This window comes from Manduca sexta, chromosome 18, assembly GCF_014839805.1.
Source record: "Manduca sexta isolate Smith_Timp_Sample1 chromosome 18, JHU_Msex_v1.0, whole genome shotgun sequence".
NCBI lineage: Eukaryota > Metazoa > Arthropoda > Insecta > Lepidoptera > Sphingidae > Manduca > Manduca sexta.
In genome coordinates, this window is record NC_051132.1 from 1411115 (window position 1) to 1427578 (window position 16464).

General features: G+C 35.1%; 1 protein-coding gene across 1 annotated transcript in view; it reads left to right on the plus strand.

The window, feature by feature from the left end:
• The window catches only part of LOC115447622 (alpha-2Da adrenergic receptor), a 386941-nt gene that overhangs the window by 105246 nt on the left and 265231 nt on the right, over window positions 1-16464 (plus strand). The gene's annotated exons all lie outside the window — the stretch shown is intronic.

A 16464-nucleotide genomic window follows, 5' to 3' on the forward strand; every position in this document is an offset into this window, starting at 1 on the left:
TCCGATCATTGCGTTCTGTGAACTTGAGTGTTATTATTAGGGAATTGATTTTTTTTATATTAAAATAATGGACTACAATGATTATGAAGGGACCTTGTCAACTTGTTAGATCAGAAGAGACACAATAGCAAAATATTTCACAAAAAATTTTCATTTTCCATTAAATTTCTACTTTAACAGTTGCTACAAGTACTAATTTATCAAAAGTTGATAACTCATTGAAATTGCCGAATCGATATAACTATTTTAATGTTCTCTCTATTCCTGTTTATCACTTCTTTGTTCAACGTCCTTGCCTTAGCTGTTTTGTATATTTTTATAAAGTGAACCACTTCCGAGCAGCTATAAAATGCATTCTTACCAAGATTGTTAGTAAAAAAAGCGGTAAAAATACAACTGTAGCACCGCACAAACACTTAGCACGAGCAATTTCAACAGTTATTATTAGCTTAGCGGCCGCCATGCAGCTAATTAGCGAATTAACTGAATAGAACAATTAAACACAATGGTTCATGCTGTTTTTAATGGAATAGTGTTGATATTGGCGTTGGGTTTTTTAATTTAACCTTTTTTTGCTGGGTTTGTATTTATTCTGTAAAGATCGGTTAGTTGACGGTAAATCACAACTGCCTTCGAAGATCAATAACAATTACAAATATGTGTCCGTTGAAGACCTTTAAAAAGTAATGAGAATTGAGAAGAGAGGCTTGTGAGTCCGGCAAAAACTAACCCAAATCATTTTTACAACATATTTGAAAAATGTATACTAGTAGAATAAATAGACGCAGAAAAAGGAAATCTCTCATTATATGCAAAGAATCTCAGCAACGGTATTATATTAAAAAGAACAGATCCTATCGTAAAATACATGAAACATTTCCAAACTGACGCATAGTTTATCGTCTAAGGTATATATTTTCTCAACATACTATATTTGCTTTGGATTCGCTCACGTGTCAAGGAGCGCACGTCGAGACAATATCTTAGCACCTTAAGCTCTCATGTGCAGACTTGCTGATGTGAAATTTCTTCAGAACTTCGCTGTCAATGTAGAATGTAGTAAGCGATATCTATATAAAACAAAGTCTCCTTTTCTGACTGTATGTTATCCTTTTTCTCAAAATCTACTGAACGGGTTTTTATGAAATTTGGCATGGAGATAGTTTAAGACCTTGAGAAGGTTATAGGCTAATTTCTAAAATATATAGAAGGGTCGCAAACAGAAAACAGTTTTTTGCCGATTTCTACAAATTATCAATTTTGAAATAGGTTTTTTTTTTATTGAGAGTGCGAAATTATTACTGTCTCAAAGAAAATTGCAGTTAAAAGCTTGTCATTACGTTGGGTTAGTAAGATTTGTTGAATCCCAATGATTCTCTTATTTAAATTTTATGTTTTCGTATTTCCTCTTAATAGATTTCTATGACTTCCTCTGCATGTATGTGCATGGTCGCTAAGAATTTTTTCGCCAACACTAACCGTAACTCCACGGGTATCGTATCCAGCATCTCACCTTCAATGATAATCAATCACGTTATCATAGAATTAATCTGCACGCTAGTATGCCCCAAAACTAATGGAAGTGCGAGCGGCTGGCACTTAATCAGCGGCCACTATACATTTTCATTGGACTATGCTGTTTCCATGACTCCTAGAATGAACAATGCTGCAGGAGTGACATTGTTTATTATTATGGCTTCGTGTGTACCAAATTTTGAAAATGGATGATTGGTTTTTAGAAAATAAGGCTGAAGTTGATGTCAAAAGCTAGAAAGTGTTTATTAGTGGATACAAATGCCGGAGCCTTGCTGCTGGTTTAGTTTTAAAGAGAAGGAACGAGGATCATTGGTAATAAGGCCCCAGCGATAGACTTGGGTTCTATGATCTTTGGTTTTATGATCAATGATAGCGAATTACCTATAATCTTAAATTTAGCAGAGGTTAAATTTAGTACAGTGGGTGGACCAGATACTGTTATTATTGACTACTATATATATTAACAAATGACTGACTCTACCTGTTGTAAAATTTATAATTTTATTTGTCATTCTATTTAAACATTGGGATAATTTCAAAATGACTGATTCACTATTGTGATTCATGGAAGGATTTTGGGGAGGCCTTTGCTCAAAATTGGGACATTATAGGCTGATACAATACAATACTATTCTATTTAAAATGAAGGTGACTACAGACTACAAAAATCTATAAAGTATTATTTCACCCATTATACCGGGACGCAACCCTGGCAAAGTTCTGTCCATGTTAAATAAAATCTAGCACTTATTTTGATAGTCTATAATTTTAACAGCACCTAAAACGAGTGGGTTATTCCAGTATTTATGTCGTTTAAGCCCACATTTGTATGCATTTTACTATCTCCAAATCTAACTTATTCCGGCAGCTCCGAGACTTATTAAAATAGCCCAGCGTTCGCCGCTCCCGGAATAGTTTGGCATACATTGTGGTCAGTTTAGAATATTAAAGCTAATAATAATTGCTGAATTGGTGTGAAGGTTCACGCTTTTTCATATTGACATAAAAGTATTTATCAAATTATGCAATTATACCAGGAGCATAGATTAAAATGCGTTTTCTAGTTTAGCTTGTATGGTGTATAGATCATAGGTACATGCAAGCAAACGTAGCTTGGGGTTTACATAACATACTTTTTATATGATTTAGAACTAAGAGTTAAGTATGCCTGGTTGGACTAGTGAGCTGTAAACTGTGAGTTAGTGGGTTCAAAACACAGTGAGGATTCTTAAAATGTTCTTAAATTTTATATTCCATACTATGTTGTTTTTAGTAAGTCGAAAGGATTTTTTTATCCGGATATGGTAAGTACCTTAATCTGATGGTAACTCCAGTACAAAACGATATATAGACTAGTAAAATATGTAAAACTACAGCAGCGAAAGGTGAAATTTTCTGAAAGGGAGCCCGACACAACATATTGTAGGCATTGATATGCATAAATACGGTTCGCAAATTGTTCTGATGATAATTAGATTTTACAAATGTAAATTACGAAAGGCAAGCAGGTAGGAATGGTATGGACCTTCGCCACTGAGCTACAGTCACCACAAATATAACATTATTCTCTCAAACTCAAATATAGGCACCGTTTGAAATTATACATTGGAAAAACGATACCCAATTCCCACGGCAGACAATAAATCAAAACATTCCGATTAACCAGACAGAGTATTTGGAGCGCTATGCAAACGGTCCCCCGGACCCCATTGTACGCGTATCGATGTGTTGCCGAATTATTTCTGAGCGGCAATAGCATAGCCTTGTAACAGGTTTATGCTGGGTACCGGTTTAGCCGGGCCCGGTTCCCACCGGTTAGTCCGGTGGTCCGACATCGGCTTAGTCTGTTGTGCACCGGGACAGGGTGTGCGGATTTGGAGTGTTTGTTTTGCGTGTGTTGGGTTACAGGGGGTTTATGGGCAAATAATTTTGACGATTTCGTGTATTGTGTCTAAGATTATTTGCGTATACAATGTTTGAGTAAGTCACGTTATATTTTAATCATTAACGTTCTTTGAGAGGAATTATATTTTAATTTATTTGTAATAATAACAAAAACCGCACATAAAAATTTGTGGGAAAGTTGTATTTATATTGAAAATAAAAGAGATTAAAAATTTTCAATTACAATTTAGACAATAATTCTCCCTTTTTTATGCTTTGACATAGAATTTTGTTATAATAATAATTATATATAACCTTATATCAGCCATTGATTTGCTGATCAATAACTTCAAGTACAAATCATTAAATGGAAATATTTTAAAACATAACAATCACGAGTGCAATGACGCAGGGTTCATATAACCTCATTCCTACCAGCTGCTCTTTATGTAGAATTTATGTAGAATCTAATTATCATTAGACCAATTTGCAGACTGTATTTATTCATATAACTTTGCAATTCTTGTTTTTTTTTTAGTATTTCACTGTTATTTGTTTATGTCTATTCGTGCTTGTGTCATATATGTTTTGTTTTTATAATTTCCTTATTTTGTTTGTAAGTAATTTTGTGTCATGGTGTTGTGCGAACAAATGATTTGTATTTGTATTTATATTAGTACCTATATGTTGTGTCGGATTCCCTTTTGGAATATGTCACCTCACGCCACTGCAAGATTATCAAGAAAGAATAATTAAACCAATGCTACTAACTATTTTTAAAGTTTCGCCTATGTTTATTTTTAGCAAGCTTTTCACGAGTCAGTAAATAAATAAACATATTAATTGTGAAATAGCTAAACTCAGTAAAAAAATCCAATCATATCCTTCACGTATCACGAACCAAACATTCCGGATCGCATTCCCATATAGGGTGATAAAATTTAATTTCTATCGACGTCGGAATGGCCGGTTATGCCTCAACCGGGGCGGCTTATCGTCCCCGGCCATACATAAGTTTTAAATGTATGCGCAGGGCATTGTTTAGACTTTAGATAGCATTGTTTGAACGGTTAATGCATTAGGTAAATATTTTCGTCTGCAAGCTTAGGTTGCAATGTTGTGGATACAAAGCGTACAGGGTTTTGACATTGTGATACTAAATGAAACCACGTAGTTATCTCCTTGAAAATAACGCTTTATAATCATTTATTCGAGATGTAAAATAAATAGCGTAAGTTTCGAACAAAATAAATATCAATAAAAAGTGATTTTAAATTTTTGCGCCCTAATATCACTACTACTACTCTAAGAGAATTTGTCGCAGCGGCAACTTACTTACATTTAGAAATATACTCACGCCCGCCATATTTGCACTAAACTAAAAATTTATAAACAACTAGCTTCCGCCCGCAGCTTCGCCCGTGTGGATTTCGGACTTAAAAAATGGAGGAGGTGCTCAATTTGTCGGGATGTTTTTTTAATGTATGATAGTATGCATCCACACGCGATGGAAGCTTAACAAATGGAGTAACTTCTCCCGTTTTCCCAACATTTCCGTTCACTGCTCTGCTCCTATTAATTTTAGGGTGATGAAAAGTATACTATAACCAGCTCAGGAGCATGAAAAATAATTGTACCAAGTTTCGTTAAAATCCGTCGAGTAGTTTTTGTTTCTATAACGGTTATACAGACAGACAGACAAACATTTTACTAATTGCATTTTTGGCATCAGTATCGATCCCTAATCACCCCCTGACAGTTATTTTGGAAATATATTTCATGTACAGATTTGACCTCTCTACAGATTTATTATAAGTATAGATTATAAATAAGAAAAGTTAAACTGGGATTTTTGTGTGGAAATATTCGTTACTCGTGGATGGTTTTTGGCACAATGTTAGTATAGGTAAAGGTGGTTTCATTTGTTAACATAATGAAGAAATTACCCTGTAATGTGTTTAACGTAAGTAAATTATTTTAGAGGCATTATCTGGTGGTAGGATATATTTTATATCCGTCCAGATAGCGACCACCGTACACAAGGTTTTAAAACCCGCCATAGTAGCCTACATAAGTATGTTGTGTTCCGGGATCAGCCTGTGATCATTGAGGGATCAGTATCCACTTCAGGGATAAAGGCGTGATGATATATGAGTGTGCGTCGGTTTCCTATCGAAACTAATGGAATTATTTTAAAAACCTGTCTTTTCTCGCATTTATCAGCAAAATTCTCTTATATTATATACTGTAAAAGTAAATAAAATCTTAAATACAACAACAATAATCGCACTTAACCAGTTATAATTAGCGAAACAATAACAATTTATTGCACTTTTTTATCGCTCGAGTTGTTTCTGATTATTATGACAAATTGCCAAAGACTGGAGGAACAATTAATGCTAAGAGCAATTATTAGCAACTAGTGTCATTACAAGTTATTTTTCTGAATCGATGCTGTGAGTTCTGTATGGAAGTTTTATAAACTTGCTTTTGCTCGCGGTTTTGCTCATTTCTGTAACTTTTCCCGCCACAAAAGTCCTTAAATACATCACTGTGGAGATCCATATCACTCTGCTATGATATATATGATGTAAGCAACTATTTAAATAGACAAATTACTGATGGGAGCAAATTACCGAGATTAAAAGTAGCATATATATTAATCTTTCTTTCATTACTTTGAATGACGAGACGAGTTTGTCGTTCGTCTGATGGTTAGCGATACGACTGCCTATAAACAGTAGAAACGCCACCCAACACCTTGAATTACACAGTGTTGGACATGAGATGTTAAGTCACTCTGGCTAAAATTTTTTTTAAACTGGAACATAACAGTGACTCCAGACTGCTGCTTGGCGGCAGAAATAGACATTGCGGTGGTACCTACCCAGGCGTACTCTCACACATGAGAGACCCACTACTACTTACTAAATTAAATCCAAATTCGTTCGGTTTTTGCATTAACTTCTAACAAAGATCCAAACATATTGTAGGCTAAAGTATTTTTTTTTAGTTTTTCTAAGGAAGTTGCATACTTCCTCGTATCTCAGGGGTGTATATATTTTTATTTCCATAAAATCCCGTACACATGCATGTTCGTAATAACATCAGTATTTTCCCTATTTCTTTATCGTCAACGCAATAAATCTGCGCCTTAAAAATCCCCTCTTTTCTTATCAGTTATCGGCAGTATACCATATAGTAACCATTCGGAAAGCATTGATAAAGCCTTGTCCACATTGCATGGGGGCAAAAGTAACAGTTTTATATTAGCTTTTGACCTCGGCTCTGGTTGCGCAATAACAGATTTGAAAGGACACAAAAATAAATCAGGATAGGTAAAAATATATACAAATAATAATACAACACGCTTGCTTTATACTACAGCTTCGTAATACGCAGGCGCAAACACAATATCTATTAAGAACTACTAACAAAAGAATAAAAGGATGCAAAATGCACCACGTAGGCTGGTTGAACACTGTTCCTTTTTGAACTATCGTGACGTATTTTCGTTTCATCGAGTTTCAAATTATAACAATTCTGAAGAAGTTTTACTTTAAATATTTTATTAAATACATTGCTTTTAATTGGATATATTTAGGAAAGCCAAAGTGGACGACCAGAAAAAATATATAAAAAATATCACGTGCGTTGCAAGTACATCATTCTCGGACTCCAAATTGCCCCTCGTCTCTTACTTGACCATATTTACAACTTCATATTGACTGACCAACTTGCCTGTTTTTAAAAAATAGCTATTATTAATACAAAAGTAGTTATAGTTAAAAATAGTTCAGGGGTCGATGTAATCGCGATATTTTCGTAATCTTTGGCATGAAGGCATCCTAAGACGGCGCCAATAACTATTCCATTGTTAGAAAAAACGGCAGAAATAAAACACGCCGAATATATATCAATAGTATTCAATGGACGTTATTGAATTGCTTGTGAGGGACCTTTGTTACAGAATCAATATTATTCTGGGTGTTAGCGTAAATCGGTTTTTATTATATGAAGGCTATTATTTAATATTTGCTAAGTACATATGACGTATGTAGTACATAATAATTCAATTTGTATATGACAATTCGTTTATTTTGCTGGTGGTAGGTAAAAGCTGGTAGATAATTACACAAAAAATTGTCCCGTTTGGATTCAACCCACTACCTCTGGTCTCATGCTCATCAGCGCCACACCACGGCATCGTTAATTATTAGTTCTGTAATTTACTTGTGCGCAAAAAGGAAATTGAACTATGAAACTTTTACTATCTCGTAACTAATTTATTACTGACAAATTACTTATACCTTATTTTATTTTCTGAGGATATTTCTCTAACTTCGATGGAGAAGGGCATTTACACCGAACTCATCAGCTTTGTGACCTTACCTTAGCAACTATCTCGAGACCCTAGCCGAAATGATTTGCTAGCTAGAAACTGTAGTAATCAGAAACTTTTGTTCATAGTTGAGGGGTCAAACGAGCAACTGCTTCTCATGATGGTAAATCATCGCAGGCCCTAGAAACATCAACAGGACCAGAAGAATTATCACTGAAGTTACTATTAGGTTTACGTGAACTTTTTATAATTAATCAATGTGTTATCCGATTCCAACAGGCTGGCATAAGTGTCGACTGTCGAGGCGTAATCATCTCTCGTCAGTCGACATTATATTGGACAGCACTTCACTTATCATCAGGTGTTAAAGGATCATTTTGCCACGCACTTATAAAAAAATGTGCTTTTAACCGAGTTCAAAAAAAGGAGGAGGTTCTCAATTCGACTGCATTTTTTAAATGTTTGTTACCTCAGAACTTTTGACTGGGTGAACCGATTTCGATGATTCTTTTTTTATTTGAAAGCTGTTGCTTTCCGTGTGGTACCATATATTTCATTGATTTTGCACCATTGACTTCGGAGACACATCAGAAAACTCTTAAAATGATGTCGTCAGCTATAATGTCCACGTATACTAACAAAAACAAGCAAAAAATAAAAATATTTTAACAAAAAATTATTAACAGCCCATTATGTTTAAACCAAAACCTACCACACAAACGTGTCGAACGTAATCCAAACAAACGTTAATCAGATTTGTCTCAGCCGCAGTTAATAATAGCTAAGTTTAACCGTAGTTAACAAATCCCTGGGCCCCATTAAATCACCGCGTGGTCTGAATATAAATTTTTGTACAAACTACTCCAGCGGGCTTGTAATGGCTGCGATCTCCTTTGTAACTCTTATAATACCCTCGTTATGTTAGTGAAATTCACTACCTATATTCAAAAGAATTCATATTTCTTTTCATAATATTCTTTTGTTCTTCACTAACCAAATACAAGAGTTTATTGAAAAGGTTTAATCTTTGTTTTTTCGAGCTTTAACGATCTCAGGCAGTAAATTTATTGGCTAATTATTAACGCGTGTATAGTTCGCAGTGGCGAAAGGTCCATATAAACCCGATCCCTACCGGCTTATCTTTCGTAATTTATGTAAAATCTAATTATCATTTATGCATATTAGTACCAATATTATGATGGGTTCTTTTTCGGAAAATTTCATTCTTCGCCACTGATAAGACTGTTATGTTTATTTCTAACACCGAGTTTGCATCTATAGACATTAAAGGACATAAATAAAGGATATCTGATATCTAAGTATCTATACACGGGAAACTACGCTTAACTATTGGTGTTGATTTCAAACGTCAACAAAAAACTTCAAAGAGAATTCAAAAGCGAAAGCATCAGTCAAATTCCGTTTCGTTTTACACGGTGCAGCCAGTCTTTACGTCTATAAAGCCACGTACACTAGGTTTATTCCTAAATTCGATTGACGGGGGCGGTGTGACGTGTTTTTACAAAGGCACCCGTTTATTTAAAACACCGCAATTCCGTGGATGGTACAAAGGTCTTGTGTTGCGTTATGCAGTATTTCACTCGGCTTTTTATGGTATAAGCAAACAAGGGCACTTGATGTTGAGTGATATATGCGGATATCCACAATGATATATGCACCTGAAGTTTAAGGAAAAACAGGATTTAAATAGTTTTTTGGGTCCTCGAAATATTACTATGCGTATGTGTAAGCTGTTATTTCTGAAAGACTTGTTATAGGTATATGTATCTATAGGAGTTGGATTACCTCGATGGCGTAACTGTATTGTGTGCGAGATACAGCCACCAATCCGATGTCGCGGGTTCAGTTTCAGGTTGGGCAGTGGTTTTGGGTTTTTCGGTTCAGTATCATCTTGAAGTCTGTAATTTGTGCCGGATATGGTGATAGGCTCGCCTCTATCACATCATGGGATGAAATATGCAAGCCGATAAAACGGTTCTCTAGTTACACCTCTGCCTACCCCTTCGAAGATAAAGGAGTGGTGTGTATTTTTTACCATCAGTTGACGTAAATGCTAAAGTTAAAATTAAATATGACATCTAATAGCATGTAAATAAGAAACACGACCTATTTAGAGAAACGGATAATGCGAGGAAATATCATTTCTCGCTATAAAATACGTGATACATGGTGTCCTATATCGAGAACATAAAAAACTTTTTACGATTCCTGAACTACCGAATATTCCCGCAACTTGTCACATACTACGCGTCATAAGTTTTTTGTTTTATCTTTTTTCATATGCGTTTATGGCTGCAATTGCTTTTTATTTGGAGGAATAATAGTTTGCATAAGCTCACATCTTTATTCTTTAGGGGTTAAAAGCAGGCACTATTAGTTTATGTCATCGAGTTTATATCCTTCCTAATTACCATTGTTGACTACCTATCACATACAAGTACTTATATGATAATCGCACCGCCTGGGTTCGAATCCCGGGTCGGGTCAAAAATAATTGTAGCTTCATTTTTGCATATAAAAACTACTCGTAGCTTGTCAGGAAGTTGGCGGTGTGATATCGCCGTGCCTTAGAAAGTATGTAAACCCGTTGGACCTGCGCGTGATTTCTATCTGGTCATGTCGGATTACCGTCTCACCGGACTATGAGAGTGAAGGAGTAGAGAGTGCGCCTATGTACTGCACACACACTTGTGCACTATAATTTCTCCTGCGCACCTGAGTAATCTCCGTTGAGATTAGGCGCTGGTCATTCCCATGGTAAGAAGGCAATATAATACTTATTGATGGTAATGTTAACGAAATTATCAACTCATCACTTGTGTTAGGTTAGTTATGTGAAAAAAAAATTGGATATCCTTTTCATGTAGAGACTTTTTCGGCCTCACACCCACCACTACAACTCCTGTAAGCCAGGATCAGCAGTGGCACGCATTTTATGACACCGAGCAGTGAAGCTCGCCGAGTCTCAGGGAAAACTAATATGTCATTATCCCGCAACGAAATTAATCAAAAAGAAAGATAGGGAAGAGTTGGAAATATTCATTGTCCACTTCCCTCCAGAGCAATGCGGGTGACAAAATCATTTTCTAAGGAGGCGTTTTAACCTCAAGGATAGGGACGTTTAGAACTAGATAAGCTAGTTATAAAGCACCACGGATAGAATTAAAAGAAAGGGTCCTATCAAATGAGCTTCGACCTCCTTTTCAAGTAGTTGCAACTTTTTTTTGATTTCAAGGATATTGAAGCTATTTATGTTATTGGGTTTTAATTTACATCTATTTTAGATGCACGAATGCAGTATTTGTATTTCTGGTTATTTTAATGAGGCAAGCGACCAGCTCTGGATGCTGACGATGAAGCGTCACCCCTTATTACCTTCGTATTATATAAAATTTCCCTTGATGCATCAGAAAGCACGTACCTAGTTGCCTAAAGGAAATTGTCCTTAATCTTTACAAGGAACCAAGGCATTCCTAACCAACGAATTCCAACAAACTATCCACTATTATAACAAAGTAACTCAACACAAACATGAAGCCACAGAATTGCGGTCAAAAGAATTTCGAAATAAAGAACGGCCGTCCTAAAGTTATTTAAAACGGTCCGCATTAAATTTTAAGATATTTTGAAATATTAAATTTTCACTTATCCAGAGCGGAGTCCACCGAACGGGTTTTCACTGCATAAATCAGTCCGGGTTTTTGTCGTAATAAATATCCGCGGCATTAACAAGACGCTGTTGAAAAATTGTCCACAGCGAATAATAGTGGAAATCTTGCTTATTAATTGAGGATGTGCTGTACCAAGAATAGATGCTTTAGTTCGTGTTATCGCGTGCTGGGGTCGGTTGAGGGCACGCTGTCATATTTTACTGATGTCAAGTCTGGTATGATTTTACTAGACTTTTTACCTACTTTTTTTCTAGGATAAACATTATCACTGAGGGAGTGGAAAGGTTATGGTGGTTTTGCTGGTGTTACCACGTAATGTCGACGATAAGCAGTATAGCATAATCCAAGCTAGCATTGGGACGACTCCATAACACTGTACGTAGACGTATAGCATCATACCAACCAAAACATTTATGACTTCTGAATTTTTCTTGAAACAAAAACGAGAATTTCACTAGGTACGATTAATATTTTTTTTAATGGTAAGTGGAGTGGGGTACAATAGAATGTCGACTGACGAGAGATGATTAACCCTCGACAGTCGACACAATTATGCCGGCCTGTTAGAACTGGATATTCACAGGCTAATCCCGGAACGCGACACACTTACGTGGGCGTGGCGGGTTTCAACACCTTGTGTACGGTGGTCGCCATCCGGGTAAATATAAAATAATCCTACCACCAGCAAAATGTTTGGAATATCTAAAAAAACTTTATTAAGTCCATATATATTATATAACACACAAGGTTAAAGTTTATTGTTTATAACTGAACTATGCATAAATAACAATAAAACATAGAACATATTAAAAACAATTTTATTGCAAAATGCAGTTGGATATAACAATTTTAATGTCGACGCACGGTCATTAAGTTCATTCCTCGTTTTATAGTTCAACAGTTAAAAGGATTTTGTTTTAAATCGATAATATACGATTTGGAGCGCAGTAGATACTAGTTTGTGTTGAATATTATTATGTATTATGGTCAGTATTTGGGAGGTTAGGCACCGTATGGACGTCAACAATTTTTGTTAAGAATAACTACACTAAAAACAGTGTTAAATATATAAGAAGTTGACAGTTGCTAAAGCAAGTAGTTTTAATGTAATATTTATCGAAAACGTGACAGCGTTTGTGCAGTGACTTATTGACATATATCAGTATAGGTATTGGAAGATATGTTTTCCAATTCATAGAAGCGACGACCTTTTTACGATAATTCTATATCAATAAACCTACTTAATCACTTACTCATTAATGAAACAGAGGATCACAGATTTTACTACCATAACTAACCAGAACCAGGTAATTAACATTCAACATCAACATAATCACGGAGTCGTAATGTCGCGTTTGGGGGGCATTACAAAAGTTTTATTATAGGCAGTTAATCAAAGGACAAAAGATTAAGTTACGAAAAACGTGACCCCCCACCCTTATTAATGGCTATCTGGGGGGTCATCGCGCCCCCTCGTGAATTATTTTGTCTTATCTCGAACGAGATTTGAATGGATATCTTTTTATTTTTCAGTAGTGTATGCCAAGAATTTTTTGGCATGGTTAAACTGTCTTGTATCGTTTGAATAGAATATTATGTTGTGCAGAACATTCTCCCGACACAATTGATACGACTATATAGATAATTTAATTAATACTGTTTAAGACAATTGTACAAATATAATTTATTGCTTTATGGACAGACTTGTTCAAGGTCACAAGAATACTCTAGATACAGGACGCATTTGACAGGTCTGTCTGGAAATCTTTAGGTCTATGTTCAGCTGTGGACTTCACGTGATGATTGTTGTAGAATACTGTTAGCTTATTGGAATTAACATTCGTTATACTTATCTACATATTTAAAAAAATGACTAAGTTTTTTAATCATAGCGAACGCCTTTACATTTATATATCAAAAAGGTAATATTTGTGTTACCTAAAATACTTATGTTGATTTTAACACTTACATAAAACAAGGATCAAGTTTGTATTAATGGCAATTGTAAAATTACTTATATTAATTTAGTGGTTCAACGAATTTTTTTAGGTACTTCTCAAATACCAAGTCAATCTAGTGCTTGTAATCATAGATGTAAACTTTAAAGACGACTTAATTAAAATATAGTTAGTTGTCGTTCAGCCATTAATGTAGTATGTAAGTGACAAGGACATACGATAGAAACCATTGTGAATAAAAAAAAAAAGTATTTAAAAGTGGATATTATCGAATTTTAATATGTAAAGACTATGTTATATTAACAATACAATATAATGATGTGTACAATGTTACGAAGAAATTTACATGTCCATACTCTGTTTCCTAGATCGTTATCCTTGGCGTCTTTTATCAATTTTATTTTTCACAACCATGTGATATTTATTAGGTGCAGATGGCTGGCATATTTTACACCACACTGGTTAGCGACAATATTTAAAAGTACTATGACTCGTTTCGAAAAGTCACTTTTTGAGTTAGCTAATTCCAAGGCCCCTTTTAAATAGTCTCTCTGGAAATCTTTAGGGGAGGCATATGTTCAACAGTGGATTTCGTAGTGCTAATGATATCTAAACGTCATATCTTAGGCTAATACTATAGTTAGACTCTATTGTTATCAGTCAGTATAGTCCCTATTTCAGAATAAAAATAAGTCACTTTAACACAAAATGACCGTCTTCAAATCCGTCAATTTCCAACGTAACGGACTTGTCAGTGTATTTAGATTAAAGGTAAAATTAATGTAAACACTTGGTTAATCTTTCGAGTTTCCCTTAAGTCGAGGGGCGACAAAAAGGAGCTATTTTTATTCAAATCTGAACGCATCCATCTTGAGAGGGTAATCAGGGGCTGTCGAACTGAAATTATTATGGTAATAAGTGGAAGACTTGCGTCATCTTTCGCTAATATGAAAACTTCCTGGTTTATGGTTTAATTAATCGAGTGAATGGTTTTTATTATCTGTTTTGTATAAGTTAAGTAGATAACATGTACCTTATTTATCTGGAATAAAATCATAGAATAAAGTTTATGAAGTAATGATTAGTTATATAAGATATTTAATAAATAATAAAAACAGCCCTGTGCTATATACTGTCCACTGTCGGGCACGGGCCTCCTACTGAGAGGGATTAAGCCTTAGTCCACCACGCTGTAGTGCCGAATAGTAGACTTCACACACCCTCAAAATTCCTATAGAGAATTTTTCAAGTGTGCAGGTTTCCTCACCACGATGTTTTCCTTCACCGTTAAAGCAATTTCGTCAGTATTTTATAAATACTGACATAATTTATGTTCTAAAATGAATGTCTTGCTAAAAACTTTATTAATTTTGTGTCCTTAGCAATAATCGTTTTGTCTTAAAATAGACTTCAAATGATTTACTTTATTTTAAAAAAAGAATATTTCGACTTGAGTCAATGAGTAGAAACATTTTAAAGTTTTGAATTTGTTCAGCAATTTTTCTGGCTGACTGTACATAAGAACATGGTTGATAACTATCTTGGTCTTATAAAAAATATACCAACTCTAAGTGGCACTTCATAGAAATAAACATCTTCAAATATAACACCAATAAAGCAATAAAAATATTCTCAAATATGAACCAAGTATTTCTATGTACAATACTTTTTCTACAAAAACGACAGAGTGTAAAAATATATCCTCAAGTACGGCCGTAAGTAATCCTCGTGTAGGCCGTATCGTGTGTAGGGGCAGGTAAAAAAACTGTAAATCACAAGCGAATTATATTGTTGACGATATAATATTAAACGATATTTGTTTGTTGTAGTTCTGTGTTTTTTTAAACGGCACGGTGTACAGCAAAGTGACCTCTCTACACCTGATGGTAAGGGAAGTCGGGTCTAATAGAATGTCGACTGACGAGAGATGATTACCCCTCGACAGTCGACACAATTATGCCGGCCTGTTGGAACTGAATATACACAGGATCTTGAAACGTGACACACTTACGTGGGCCACTATGGCGGGTTTTAACACCTTGTATACGGTGGTCGCTATTCGGGCGGATATTAAATATATCCTACCAGTATATTGTTGGTTCTGTATAATATTATTATGGTACAGTAAAATTCATTCTACCAGATAGTAAGTTTTTCGCGGTTAGCAGCGCCATGTCTATAGCTTTGCTAATGTCCACGGACGACGGTGAGTGGTGGTCACCAACTATTAGGTAGCCCGGTACAATTTGTACACATATATTGAATACAGTATGAATAAAGGTACCCAATCAGAGTAGTACCATTATCTCATAAACGTATTTATGTCAAGCGACATCTTGCATTTTTGATGGTGGATAAGAAATATAAAAGATCAAGCATATTTTTTCATAAAAAATTTTAGATGTAGAATCATGCACGTATACCTTCATAGTTTATATCCAATATCCACGCTATCCAATATCCGCGGTACTCTAACCCTTAAGAAAGGACCCTCATTCGAATTTAATGTGAGGCGGTGACCTCGGTGACCTCCGGTGGGCCTGGTGGGCAATTCTCACAGATTTCCACTCCGGAGGCTGTAATCTGAGTCTCCTAATCTTTATCGCGGAAGGTATTGATGCTCTCAGGCCCTTGGGAATACGAACCTAAATTGCTTACTGCAGTGCTGAATATTAATTTAATATTTAATTTAATTGAGTAAAATATTTTAAATAATTAACAAAAGGTAATTAATAATATATTGCTAGCTTTTGTTCGCTGCTCCATCTGCGTGAAAAAGTTTTCCAGCATAAATTATACCATTATATATATATATATATATATATATAGCTTTTCCTTCCCAAAGCTTCAAACTATCTTGATACCAAATTTTATCAAAATCGGTTCACCGATTTAGCCATGAAAGCATAACATATCATCATAGTTACTTTTGCATTTATGAGTGTGGATATGTCTTGACTCTTATTACATAAGAAATAAAGAAGACCTTTCTTCAGCAGAGGTCAGGTACTTTGTAATTCTCATGATGTAGGCATTTTTGTCTTCACAAAAT